Here is a 13038-nt window from a genome sequence, read left to right on the forward strand (position 1 = left end):
CCAATATAAGTTGTTGGTAATGGTAAACCCTCCCTCTTCCTGTGCGGTAACAGCCACTGCTGCTGTCTTGTGTTTCTTAGTGAATAATAATTTCAGCCTTTACTTGAAACCTTCTGTACCTCAGCAGCTGAAGGTGCACTGACGCTGGCACACGCATAACAAGTCTTTTCAGCAGTTTCCGTAGTGTAGTGGTTATCACGTTCGCCTAACACGTGAAAGGTCCCCAGTTCGAAACTGGGCGGAAACACGTTTGTTTGTTCACAGAGTGCACTGCTTGACAAGGAACAACAAACACGACATGTACGCTGGATGGGCAAACTGCCACGATACCCCCAACAACTGTTGAAGGGTAAATAACTGGTCCACTGTTCCACTACCAGCACAGACTACGTGTTGCCACTACTGGTTCTGGACCTGACCTTCAGTTATTGGCCAGCACCTCCTATACCGGAAAAGCTTATGCCAGGGAGGCTCGAGACCAATCCAGAGTCCAACACCATAGCTCCCCCGAAAGCAACCTGTGGTAGGACTATCATATTTCATGAATAAATCATTTCCCAACACAAGTTGTTGATAAGGGTGAAAGCATGGAGAATGGAGGATGCCTTCAGCATCACAGGGCAAATCTCATCCACACCTGGTACCTTGGCGCTGAGGAGCTGCTTATGTACATCAGACCACTGTGCCAGGGATATAGGAGAGGCTTTCCCCAAGTCTTCAGACTCTGCCTCATCCACAGAGGGTGCGTTGGTCGGGTTCAGGAGTTCCTCAAAGGGCTCGTTCCACACCCTGAATATATTCCAAGGTCTCCTCCCGTGCTTAACACGGCCAGAGTCAAGACCTGCTTTCCCCCCCTGAATGGTCGGTTTTTCTAGGGCGTCCTCGAGACCAACCGAGAGTCCCTCTCTGTAGCTCTCCTGAAATCAACATGTGGTAGGACTATTGTATGTCACGGAGAAATCATTTCCCAATATAAGTTGTTGGTAATGGTGAATCCTCGGTTTTCCTGTGCGCTAACAGCCGCTGCTGCTGCTGCTGCTGCTGCTGCTGTCTTGGTGAATAATCAGCAACTGGTAGAAAAAAATGACTCCCCGTCGGGAAATCAAACCCCGGTCTTCCGCGTGATAGGCGGAGATACTGTCCACTATACTAACGAGGAAGGCTGCATCATCAGTTTTAGCACCTGAACACACAGGTGGTATTGTTCCAGCAGGGAACACACAAAGATATACAGGGAAGTATTTGCATTAGTAGACCAAAGGTGTGGAATGTGTTTAAAACCACTTAATAGACTACTCAATGTAACGTCACAATGAATATGAGGGTTACGCATTTCAGCCTTGACTTGAAGACTTCTGAATTTCAGCGGCTGACGGTGCACTGATGCCAGCACACGTATAACAATTGTTTTCATCAGTTTCCGTAGTGTAGTGGTCATCACGTTCGCCTCACACGCGAAAGGTCCCCAGTTCGAAACTGGGCGGAAACACATTTGTTTGTTCACAGAGAGCACTGCTTGACAAGGAACAACAAACACAACATGTACGCTGGATGGGCAAACTGCCATGACACCCCCCAACAACTGTTGAAGGGTAAAGAACTGGTCCACGGTTCCACTACCAGCACCGTCTATGCATTGTCACTTCTGATTCTGGATCTGACCTTCAGTTATTGGCCAGCACCTCCTATACTGGAAAAGCTTATACCAGGGAGGCTCGAGACCAATCCAGAGTCCAGCACTATAGCTCCCCTGAAAGCAACCTGTGGTACGACTATCATATTTCATGGAGAAATCATTTCCTAACATAAGTTGTTGATAAGGGTGAAAGCATGGAGAATGGAGGATGCCTTCAGCATCACAGGGCAAATCTCATCCACACCTGGTACCTTGGTGCTGAGGAGCTGCTTATGTACCTCAGACCACTGTGCCAGGGATATAGGAGAGGCTTTCCCCAAGTCTTCAAACTCTGCCTCATCCACAGAGGGTGTGTTGGTCGGGTTCAGGAGTTCCTCAAAGGGCTCGTTCCACACCCTGAATATATTCCAAGGTCTCCTCCCTTGCTGAACATGGCCAGAGTCAAGACCTGCTTTCCCCCCCTGAATGGTCGGTTTTGCTAGGACGTCCTCAAGACCGACAGAGAGTCCTTCTCCGTAGCTCTCCTGAAATCAACATGTGGTAGCACTATTGTATTTCACAGAGCAATCATTTCCCAATATAAGTTGTTGGTAATGGTAAACCCTCCCTCTTCCTGTGCGGTAACAGCCACGGCTGCTGTCTTGTGTTTCTTAGTGAATAATAATTTCAGCCTTTACTTGAAACCTTCTGTACCTCAGCAGCTGAAGGTGCACTGACGCTGGCACACGCATAACAAGTCTTTTCAGCAGTTTCCGTAGTGTAGTGGTTATCACGTTCGCCTAACACGCGAAAGGTCCCCAGTTTGAAACTGGGCGGAAACACATTTGTTTGTTCACAGAGTGCACTGCTTGACAAGGAACAACAAACACGACATGTACGCTGGATGGGCAAACTGCCACGATACCCCCAACAACTGTTGAAGGGTAAATAACTGGTCCACTGTTCCACTACCAGCACAGACTACGTATTGCCACTACTGGTTCTGGACCTGACCTTCAGTTATTGGCCAGCACCTCCTATACCGGAAAAGCTTATGCCAGGGAGGCTCGAGACCAATCCAGAGTCCAACACCATAGCTCCCCCGAAAGCAACCTGTGGTAGGACTATCATATTTCATGCATAAATCATTTCCCAACACAAGTTGTTGATAAGGGTGAAAGCATGGAGAATGGAGGATGCCTTCAGCATCACAGGGCAAATCTCATCCACACCTGGTACCTTGGCGCTGAGGAGCTGCTTATGTACATCAGACCACTGTGCCAGGGATATAGGAGAGGCTTTCCCCAAGTCTTCAGACTCTGCCTCATCCACAGAGGGTGCGTTGGTCGGGTTCAGGAGTTCCTCAAAGGGCTCGTTCCACACCCTGAATATATTCCAAGGTCTCCTCCCGTGCTTAACACGGCCAGAGTCAAGACCTGCTTTCCCCCCCTGAATGGTCGGTTTTTTTAGGGCGTCCTCGAGACCAACCGAGAGTCCCTCTCTGTAGCTCTCCTGAAATCAACATGTGGTAGGACTATTGTATGTCACGGAGAAATCATTTCCCAATATAAGTTGTTGGTAATGGTGAATCCTCGGTTTTCCTGTGCGCTAACAGCCGCTGCTGCTGCTGCTGCTGCTGTCTTGGTGAATAATCAGCAACTGGTAGAAAAAAATGACTCCCCGTCGGGGAATCAAACCCCGGTCTTCCGCGTGACAGGCGGAGATACTGTCCACTATACTAACAAGGAAGGCTACATCATCAGTTTTAGCACCTGAACACACAGGTGGTATTGTTCCAGCAGGGAACACACAAAGATATACAGGAAAGTATTTGCATTAGTAGACCAAAGGTGTGAAATGTGGATAAAACCACTTAATAGACTACTCAATGTAACGTCACAATGAATATGAGGGTTACGCATTTCAGCCTTAACTTGAAGACTTCTGAATTTCAGCGGCTGACGGTGCACTGACGCCAGCACACGTATAACAGTTGTTTTCGTCAGTTTCCGTAGTGTAGTGGTCATCACGTTCGCCTCACATGCGAAAGGTCCCCAGTTCGAAACTGGGCGGAAACACATTTGTTTGTTCACAGAGAGCACTGCTTGACAAGGAACAACAAACACAACATGTACGCTGGATGGGCAAACTGCCATGACACCCCCCAACAACTGTTGAAGGGTAAAGAACTGGTTCACGGTTCCACTACCAGCACCGTCTATGCATTGTCACTCCTGATTCTGGATCTGACCTTCAGTTATTGGCCAGCACCTCCTATACTGGAAAAGCTTATACCAGGGAGGCTCGAAACCAATCCAGAGTCCAGCACTATAGCTCCCCTGAAAGCAACCTGTGGTAGGACTATCATATTTCATGGAGAAATCATTTCCTAACATAAGTTGTTGATAAGGGTGAAAGCATGGAGAATGGAGGATGCCTTCAGCATCACAGGGCAAATCTCATCCACACCTGGTACCTTGGTGCTGAGGAGCTGCTTATGTACCTCAGACCACTGTGCCAGGGATATAGGAGAGGCTTTCCCCAAGTCTTCAAACTCTGCCTCATCCACAGAGGGTGTGTTGGTCGGGTTCAGGAGTTCCTCAAAGGGCTCGTTCCACACCCTGAATATATTCCAAGGTCTCCTCCCTTGCTGAACATGGCCAGAGTCAAGACCTGCTTTCCCCCCCTGAATGGTCGGTTTTACTAGGACGTCCTCAAGACCGACAGAGAGTCCTTCTCCGTAGCTCTCCCGAAATCAACATGTGGTAGCACTATTGTATTTCACAGAGCAATCATTTCCCAATATAAGTTGTTGGTAATGGTAAACCCTCCCTCTTCCTGTGCGGTAACAGCCACTGCTGCTGTCTTGTGTTTCTTAGTGAATAATAATTTCAGCCTTTACTTGAAACCTTCTGTACCTCAGCAGCTGAAGGTGCACTGACGCTGGCACACGCATAACAAGTCTTTTCAGCAGTTTCTGTAGTGTAGTGGTTATCACGTTCGCCTAACACGCGAAAGGTCCCCAGTTCGAAACTGGGCGGAAACACATTTGTTTGTTCACAGAGTGCACTTCTTGACAAGGAACAACAAACACAACATGTACGCTGGATGGGCAAACTGCCACGATACCCCCAACAACTGTTGAAGGGTAAATAACTGGTCCACTGTTCCACTACCAGCACAGACTACGTATTGCCACTACTGGTTCTGGACCTGACCTTCAGTTATTGGCCAGCACCTCCTATACCGGAAAAGCTTATGCCAGGGAGGCTCGAGACCAATCCAGAGTCCAACACCATAGCTCCCCCGAAAGCAACCTGTGGTAGGACTATCATATTTCATGCATAAATCATTTCCCAACACAAGTTGTTGATAAGGGTGAAAGCATGGAGAATGGAGGATGCCTTCAGCATCACAGGGCAAATCTCATCCACACCTGGTACCTTGGCGCTGAGGAGCTGCTTATGTACATCAGACCACTGTGCCAGGGAAATAGGAGAGGCTTTCCCCAAAGTCTTCAGACTCTGCCTCATCCACAGAGGGTGCGTTGGTCGGGTTCAGGAGTTCCTCAAAGGGCTCGTTCCACACCCTGAATATATTCCAAGGTCTCCTCCCGTGCTTAACACGGCCAGAGTCAAGACCTGCTTTCCCCCCCTGAATGGTCGGTTTTTCTAGGGCGTCCTCGAGACCAACCGAGAGTCCCTCTCTGTAGCTCTCCTGAAATCAACATGTGGTAGGACTATTGTATGTCACGGAGAAATCATTTCCCAATATAAGTTGTTGGTAATGGTGAATCCTCGGTTTTCCTGTGCGCTAACAGCCGCTGCTGCTGCTGCTGCTGCTGCTGCTGTCTTGGTGAATAATCAGCAACTGGTAGAAAAAAATGACTCCCCGTCGGGAAATCAAACCCCGGTCTTCCGCGTGATAGGCGGAGATACTGTCCACTATACTAACGAGGAAGGCTGCATCATCAGTTTTAGCACCTGAACACACAGGTGGTATTGTTCCAGCAGGGAACACACAAAGATATACAGGGAAGTATTTGCATTAGTAGACCAAAGGTGTGGAATGTGTTTAAAACCACTTAATAGACTACTCAATGTAACGTCACAATGAATATGAGGGTTACGCATTTCAGCCTTAACTTGAAGACTTCTGAATTTCAGCGGCTGACGGTGCACTGACGCCAGCACACGTATAACAGTTGTTTTCGTCAGTTTCCGTAGTGTAGTGGTCATCACGTTCGCCTCACATGCGAAAGGTCCCCAGTTCGAAACTGGGCGGAAACACATTTGTTTGTTCACAGAGAGCACTGCTTGACAAGGAACAACAAACACAACATGTACGCTGGATGGGCAAACTGCCATGACACCCCCCAACAACTGTTGAAGGGTAAAGAACTGGTCCACGGTTCCACTACCAGCACCGTCTATGCATTGTCACTCCTGATTCTGGATCTGACCTTCAGTTATTGGCCAGCACCTCCTATACTGGAAAAGCTTATACCAGGGAGGCTCGAAACCAATCCAGAGTCCAGCACTATAGCTCCCCTGAAAGCAACCTGTGGTAGGACTATCATATTTCATGGAGAAATCATTTCCTAACATAAGTTGTTGATAAGGGTGAAAGCATGGAGAATGGAGGATGCCTTCAGCATCACAGGGCAAATCTCATCCACACCTGGTACCTTGGTGCTGAGGAGCTGCTTATGTACCTCAGACCACTGTGCCAGGGATATAGGAGAGGCTTTCCCCAAGTCTTCAAACTCTGCCTCATCCACAGAGGGTGTGTTGGTCGGGTTCAGGAGTTCCTCAAAGGGCTCGTTCCACACCCTGAATATATTCCAAGGTCTCCTCCCTTGCTGAACATGGCCAGAGTCAAGACCTGCTTTCCCCCCCTGAATGGTCGGTTTTGCTAGGACGTCCTCGAGACCGACAGAGAGTCCCTCTCCGTAGCTCTCCTGAAATCAACATGTGGTAGCACTATTGTATTTCACAGAGCAATCATTTCCCAATATAAGTTGTTGGTAATGGTAAACCCTCCCTCTTCCTGTGCGGTAACAGCCACTGCTGCTGTCTTGTGTTTCTTAGTGAATAATAATTTCAGCCTTTACTTGAAACCTTCTGTACCTCAGCAGCTGAAGGTGCACTGACGCTGGCACACGCATAACAAGTCTTTTCAGCAGTTTCCGTAGTGTAGTGGTTATCACGTTCGCCTAACACGCGAAAGGTCCCCAGTTCGAAACTGGGCGGAAACACATTTGTTTGTTCACAGAGTGCACTGCTTGACAAGGAACAACAAACACGACATGTACGCTGGATGGGCAAACTGCCACGATACCCCCAACAACTGTTGAAGGGTAAATAACTGGTCCACTGTTCCACTACCAGCACAGACTACGTATTGCCACTACTGGTTCTGGACCTGACCTTCAGTTATTGGCCAGCACCTCCTATACCGGAAAAGCTTATGCCAGGGAGGCTCGAGACCAATCCAGAGTCCAACACCATAGCTCCCCCGAAAGCAACCTGTGGTAGGACTATCATATTTCATGCATAAATCATTTCCCAACACAAGTTGTTGATAAGGGTGAAAGCATGGAGAATGGAGGATGCCTTCAGCATCACAGGGCAAATCTCATCCACACCTGGTACCTTGGCGCTGAGGAGCTGCTTATGTACATCAGACCACTGTGCCAGGGATATAGGAGAGGCTTTCCCCAAAGTCTTCAGACTCTGCCTCATCCACAGAGGGTGCGTTGGTCGGGTTCAGGAGTTCCTCAAAGGGCTCGTTCCACACCCTGAATATATTCCAAGGTCTCCTCCCGTGCTTAACACGGCCAGAGTCAAGACCTGCTTTCCCCCCCTGAATGGTCGGTTTTTCTAGGGCGTCCTCGAGACCAACCGAGAGTCCCTCTCTGTAGCTCTCCTGAAATCAACATGTGGTAGGACTATTGTATGTCACGGAGAAATCATTTCCCAATATAAGTTGTTGGTAATGGTGAATCCTCGGTTTTCCTGTGCGCTAACAGCCGCTGCTGCTGCTGCTGCTGCTGTCTTGGTGAATAATCAGCAACTGGTAGAAAAAAATGACTCCCCGTCGGGAAATCAAACCCCGGTCTTCCGCGTGATAGGCGGAGATACTGTCCACTATACTAACGAGGAAGGCTGCATCATCAGTTTTAGCACCTGAACACACAGGTGGTATTGTTCCAGCAGGGAACACACAAAGATATACAGGGAAGTATTTGCATTAGTAGACCAAAGGTGTGGAATGTGTTTAAAACCACTTAATAGACTACTCAATGTAACGTCACAATGAATATGAGGGTTACGCATTTCAGCCTTAACTTGAAGACTTCTGAATTTTAGCGGCTGACGGTGCACTGACGCCAGCACACGTATAACAGTTGTTTTCGTCAGTTTCCGTAGTGTAGTGGTCATCACGTTCGCCTCACACGCGAAAGGTCCCCAGTTCGAAACTGGGCGGAAACACATTTGTTTGTTCACAGAGAGCACTGCTTGACAAGGAACAACAAACACAACATGTACGCTGGATGGGCAAACTGCCATGACACCCCCCAACAACTGTTGAAGGGTAAAGAACTGGTCCACGGTTCCACTACCAGCACCGTCTATGCATTGTCACTCCTGATTCTGGATCTGACCTTCAGTTATTGGCCAGCACCTCCTATACTGGAAAAGCTTATACCAGGGAGGCTCGAAACCAATCCAGAGTCCAGCACTATAGCTCCCCTGAAAGCAACCTGTGGTAGGACTATCATATTTCATGGAGAAATCATTTCCTAACATAAGTTGTTGATAAGGGTGAAAGCATGGAGAATGGAGGATGCCTTCAGCATCACAGGGCAAATCTCATCCACACCTGGTACCTTGGTGCTGAGGAGCTGCTTATGTACCTCAGACCACTGTGCCAGGGATATAGGAGAGGCTTTCCCCAAGTCTTCAAACTCTGCCTCATCCACAGAGGGTGTGTTGGTCGGGTTCAGGAGTTCCTCAAAGGGCTCGTTCCACACCCTGAATATATTCCAAGGTCTCCTCCCTTGCTGAACATGGCCAGAGTCAAGACCTGCTTTCCCCCCCTGAATGGTCGGTTTTGCTAGGACGTCCTCGAGACCGACAGAGAGTCCCTCTCCGTAGCTCTCCTGAAATCAACATGTGGTAGCACTATTGTATTTCACAGAGCAATCATTTCCCAATATAAGTTGTTGGTAATGGTAAACCCTCCCTCTTCCTGTGCGGTAACAGCCACTGCTGCTGTCTTGTGTTTCTTAGTGAATAATAATTTCAGCCTTTACTTGACACCTTCTGTACCTCAGCAGCTGAAGGTGCACTGACGCTGGCACACGCATAACAAGTCTTTTCAGCAGTTTCCGTAGTGTAGTGGTTATCACGTTCGCCTAACACGCGAAAGGTCCCCAGTTCGAAACTGGGCGGAAACACATTTGTTTGTTCACAGAGTGCACTGCTTGACAAGGAACAACAAACACAAGATGTACGCTGGATGGGCAAACTGCCATGATACCCCCAACAACTGTTGAAGGGTAAATAACTGGTCCACTGTTCCACTACCAGCACAGACTACGTATTGCCACTACTGGTTCTGGACCTGACCTTCAGTTATTGGCCAGCACCTCCTATACCGGAAAAGCTTATGCCAGGGAGGCTCGAGACCAATCCAGAGTCCAACACCATAGCTCCCCCGAAAGCAACCTGTGGTAGGACTATCATATTTCATGCATAAATCATTTCCCAACACAAGTTGTTGATAAGGGTGAAAGCATGGAGAATGGAGGATGCCTTCAGCATCACAGGGCAAATCTCATCCACACCTGGTACCTTGGCGCTGAGGAGCTGCTTATGTACATCAGACCACTGTGCCAGGGATATAGGAGAGGCTTTCCCTAAAGTCTTCAGACTCTGCCTCATCCACAGAGGGTGCGTTGGTCGGGTTCAGGAGTTCCTCAAAGGGCTCGTTCCACACCCTGAATATATTCCAAGGTCTCCTCCCGTGCTTAACACGGCCAGAGTCAAGACCTGCTTTCCCCCCCTGAATGGTCGGTTTTTCTAGGGCGTCCTCGAGACCAACCGAGAGTCCCTCTCTGTAGCTCTCCTGAAATCAACATGTGGTAGGACTATTGTATGTCACGGAGAAATCATTTCCCAATATAAGTTGTTGGTAATGGTGAATCCTCGGTTTTCCTGTGCGCTAACAGCCGCTGCTGCTGCTGCTGCTGCTGTCTTGGTGAATAATCAGCAACTGGTAGAAAAAAATGACTCCCCGTCGGGAAATCAAATCCCGGTCTTCCGCGTGATAGGCGGAGATACTGTCCACTATACTAACGAGGAAGGCTGCATCATCAGTTTTAGCACCTGAACACACAGGTGGTATTGTTCCAGCAGGGAACACACAAAGATATACAGGGAAGTATTTGCATTAGTAGACCAAAGGTGTGGAATGTGTTTAAAACCACTTAATAGACTACTCAATGTAACGTCACAATGAATATGAGGGTTACGCATTTCAGCCTTAACTTGAAGACTTCTGAATTTTAGCGGCTGACGGTGCACTGATGCCAGCACACGTATAACAATTGTTTTCATCAGTTTCCGTAGTGTAGTGGTCATCACGTTCGCCTCACACGCAAAAGGTCCCCAGTTCGAAACTGGGCGGAAACACATTTGTTTGTTCACAGAGAGCACTGCTTGACAAGGAACAACAAACACAACATGTACGCTGGATGGGCAAACTGCCATGACACCCCCCAACAACTGTTGAAGGGTAAAGAACTGGTCCACGGTTCCACTACCAGCACCGTCTATGCATTGTCACTCCTGATTCTGGATCTGACCTTCAGTTATTGGCCAGCACCTCCTATACTGGAAAAGCTTATACCAGGGAGGCTCGAAACCAATCCAGAGTCCAGCACTATAGCTCCCCTGAAAGCAACCTGTGGTAGGACTATCATATTTCATGGAGAAATCATTTCCTAACATAAGTTATTGATAAGGGTGAAAGCATGGAGAATGGAGGATGCCTTCAGCATCACAGGGCAAATCTCATCCACACCTGGTACCTTGGCGTTGAGGAGCTGCTGACATACCTCAAACAACTGTGCCAGGGATATGGGTGAGGCTTTCCCCAAGTCTTCAAACTCTGCCTCATCCACAGAGGGTGTGTTGGTCGGGTTCAGGAGTTCCTCAAAGGGCTCGTTCCACACCCTGAATATATTCCAAGGTCTCCTCCCTTGCTGAACATGGCCAGAGTCAAGACCTGCTTTCCCCCCCGAATGGTCGGTTTTGCTAGGACGTCCTCGAGACCGACAGAGAGTCCCTCTCCGTAGCTCTCCTGAAATCAACATGTGGTAGCACTATTGTATTTCACAGAGCAATCATTTCCCAATATAAGTTGTTGGTAATGGTAAACCCTCCCTCTTCCTGTGCGGTAACAGCCACTGCTGCTGTCTTGTGTTTCTTAGTGAATAATAATTTCAGCCTTTACTTGAAACCTTCTGTACCTCAGCAGCTGAAGGTGCACTGACGCTGGCACACGCATAACAAGTCTTTTCAGCAGTTTCTGTAGTGTAGTGGTTATCACGTTCGCCTAACACGCGAAAGGTCCCCAGTTCGAAACTGGGCGAAACACGTTTGTTTGTTCACAGAGTGCACTGCTTGACAAGGAACAACAAACACAACATGTACGCTGGATGGGCAAACTGCCACGATACCCCCAACAACTGTTGAAGGGTAAATAACTGGTCCACTGTTCCACTACCAGCACAGACTACGTATTGCCACTACTGGTTCTGGACCTGACTTTCAGTTATTGGCCAGCACCTCCTATACCGGAAAAGCTTATGCCAGGGAGGCTCGAGACCAATCCAGAGTCCAACACCATAGCTCCCCCGAAAGCAACCTGTGGTAGGACTATCATATTTCATGCATAAATCATTTCCCAACACAAGTTGTTGATAAGGGTGAAAGCATGGAGAATGGAGGATGCCTTCAGCATCACAGGGCAAATCTCATCCACACCTGGTACCTTGGCGCTGAGGAGCTGCTTATGTACATCAGACCACTGTGCCAGGGATATAGGAGAGGCTTTCCCCAAGTCTTCAGACTCTGCCTCATCCACAGAGGGTGCGTTGGTCGGGTTCAGGAGTTCCTCAAAGGGCTCATTCCACACCCTCAATATATTCCAAGGTCTCCTCCCGTGCTTAACACGGCCAGAGTCAAGACCTGCTTTCCCCCCCTGAATGGTCGGTTTTTCTAGGGCGTCCTCGAGACCAACCGAGAGTCCCTCTCTGTAGCTCTCCTGAAATCAACATGTGGTAGGACTATTGTATGTCACGGAGAAATCATTTCCCAATATAAGTTGGTGGTAATGGTGAATCCTCGGTTTTCCTGTGCGCTAACAGCCCCTGCTGCTGCTGCTGCTGCTGTCTTGGTGAATAATCAGCAACTGGTAGAAAAAAATGACTCCCCGTCGGGGAATCAAACCCCGGTCTTCCGTGTGATAGGCGGAGATACTGTCCACTATACTAACGAGGAAGGATACATCATCAGTTTTAGCACCTGAACACACAGGTGGTATTGTTCCAGCAGGGAACACACAAAGATATACAGGAAAGTATTTGCATTAGTAGACCAAAGGTGTGGAATGTGGATAAAACCACTTAATAGACTACTCAATGTAACGTCACAATGAATATGAGGGTTACGCATTTCAGCCTTAACTTGAAGACTTCTGAATTTCAGCGGCTGACGGTGCACTGACGCCATCACACGTATAATAGTGGTTTTCGTCAGTTTCCGTAGTGTAGTGGTCATCACGTTCGCCTCACACGCGAAAGGTCCCCAGTTCGAAACTGGGCGGAGACACATTTGTTTGTTCACAGAGAGGACTGCTTGACAAGGAACAACAAACACAACATGTACGCTGGATGGGCAAACTGCCATGACACCCCCCAACAACTGTTGAAGGGTAAAGAACTGGTCCACGGTTCCACTACCAGCACCGTCTATGCATTGTCACTCCTGATTCTGGATCTGACCTTCAGTTATTGGCCAGCACCTCCTATACTGGAAAAGCTTATACCAGGGAGGCTCGAAACCAATCCAGAGTCCAGCACTATAGCTCCCCTGAAAGCAACCTGTGGTAGGACTATCATATTTCATGGAGAAATCATTTCCTAACATAAGTTGTTGATAAGGGTGAAAGCATGGAGAATGGAGGATGCCTTCAGCATCACAGGGCAAATCTCATCCACACCTGGTACCTTGGTGCTGAGGAGCTGCTTATGTACCTCAGACCACTGTGCCAGGGATATAGGAGAGGCTTTCCCCAAGTCTTCAAACTCTGCCTCATCCACAGAGGGTGTGTTGGTCGGGTTCAGGAGTTCC

At 48.4% G+C, this 13038-nt stretch overlaps 12 non-coding genes across 12 annotated transcripts; all 12 read left to right on the forward strand.

Moving 5' to 3' along the window:
- Positions 1-174: 174 nt before the first annotated feature.
- On the forward strand, positions 175-247 carry trnav-aac (transfer RNA valine (anticodon AAC)). The gene has a single exon. It is a non-coding gene; the product is annotated as a tRNA-Val (tRNA).
- Positions 248-1416: 1169 nt separating this feature from the next.
- trnav-cac (transfer RNA valine (anticodon CAC)) lies at positions 1417-1489 on the forward strand. Its single transcript has one exon. It is a non-coding gene; the product is annotated as a tRNA-Val (tRNA).
- An 895-nt stretch (positions 1490-2384) lies between these two features.
- On the forward strand, positions 2385-2457 carry trnav-aac (transfer RNA valine (anticodon AAC)). Its single transcript has one exon. It is a non-coding gene; the product is annotated as a tRNA-Val (tRNA).
- Positions 2458-3620: 1163 nt separating this feature from the next.
- trnav-cac (transfer RNA valine (anticodon CAC)) lies at positions 3621-3693 on the forward strand. The gene has a single exon. It is a non-coding gene; the product is annotated as a tRNA-Val (tRNA).
- An 895-nt stretch (positions 3694-4588) lies between these two features.
- Positions 4589-4661, forward strand: trnav-aac (transfer RNA valine (anticodon AAC)). The gene has a single exon. It is a non-coding gene; the product is annotated as a tRNA-Val (tRNA).
- Positions 4662-5831: 1170 nt separating this feature from the next.
- Positions 5832-5904, forward strand: trnav-cac (transfer RNA valine (anticodon CAC)). Its single transcript has one exon. It is a non-coding gene; the product is annotated as a tRNA-Val (tRNA).
- Positions 5905-6799: 895 nt separating this feature from the next.
- trnav-aac (transfer RNA valine (anticodon AAC)) lies at positions 6800-6872 on the forward strand. The gene has a single exon. It is a non-coding gene; the product is annotated as a tRNA-Val (tRNA).
- A 1164-nt stretch (positions 6873-8036) lies between these two features.
- Positions 8037-8109, forward strand: trnav-cac (transfer RNA valine (anticodon CAC)). The gene has a single exon. It is a non-coding gene; the product is annotated as a tRNA-Val (tRNA).
- Positions 8110-9004: 895 nt separating this feature from the next.
- Positions 9005-9077, forward strand: trnav-aac (transfer RNA valine (anticodon AAC)). The gene has a single exon. It is a non-coding gene; the product is annotated as a tRNA-Val (tRNA).
- A 1164-nt stretch (positions 9078-10241) lies between these two features.
- Positions 10242-10314, forward strand: trnav-cac (transfer RNA valine (anticodon CAC)). Its single transcript has one exon. It is a non-coding gene; the product is annotated as a tRNA-Val (tRNA).
- Positions 10315-11208: 894 nt separating this feature from the next.
- Positions 11209-11280, forward strand: trnav-aac (transfer RNA valine (anticodon AAC)). Its single transcript has one exon. It is a non-coding gene; the product is annotated as a tRNA-Val (tRNA).
- Positions 11281-12443: 1163 nt separating this feature from the next.
- On the forward strand, positions 12444-12516 carry trnav-cac (transfer RNA valine (anticodon CAC)). Its single transcript has one exon. It is a non-coding gene; the product is annotated as a tRNA-Val (tRNA).
- Positions 12517-13038: the final 522 nt, after the last annotated feature.

Source organism: Epinephelus lanceolatus, chromosome 13 (assembly GCF_041903045.1).
Source record: "Epinephelus lanceolatus isolate andai-2023 chromosome 13, ASM4190304v1, whole genome shotgun sequence".
In the NCBI taxonomy this organism is placed as follows: domain Eukaryota; kingdom Metazoa; phylum Chordata; class Actinopteri; order Perciformes; family Serranidae; genus Epinephelus; species Epinephelus lanceolatus.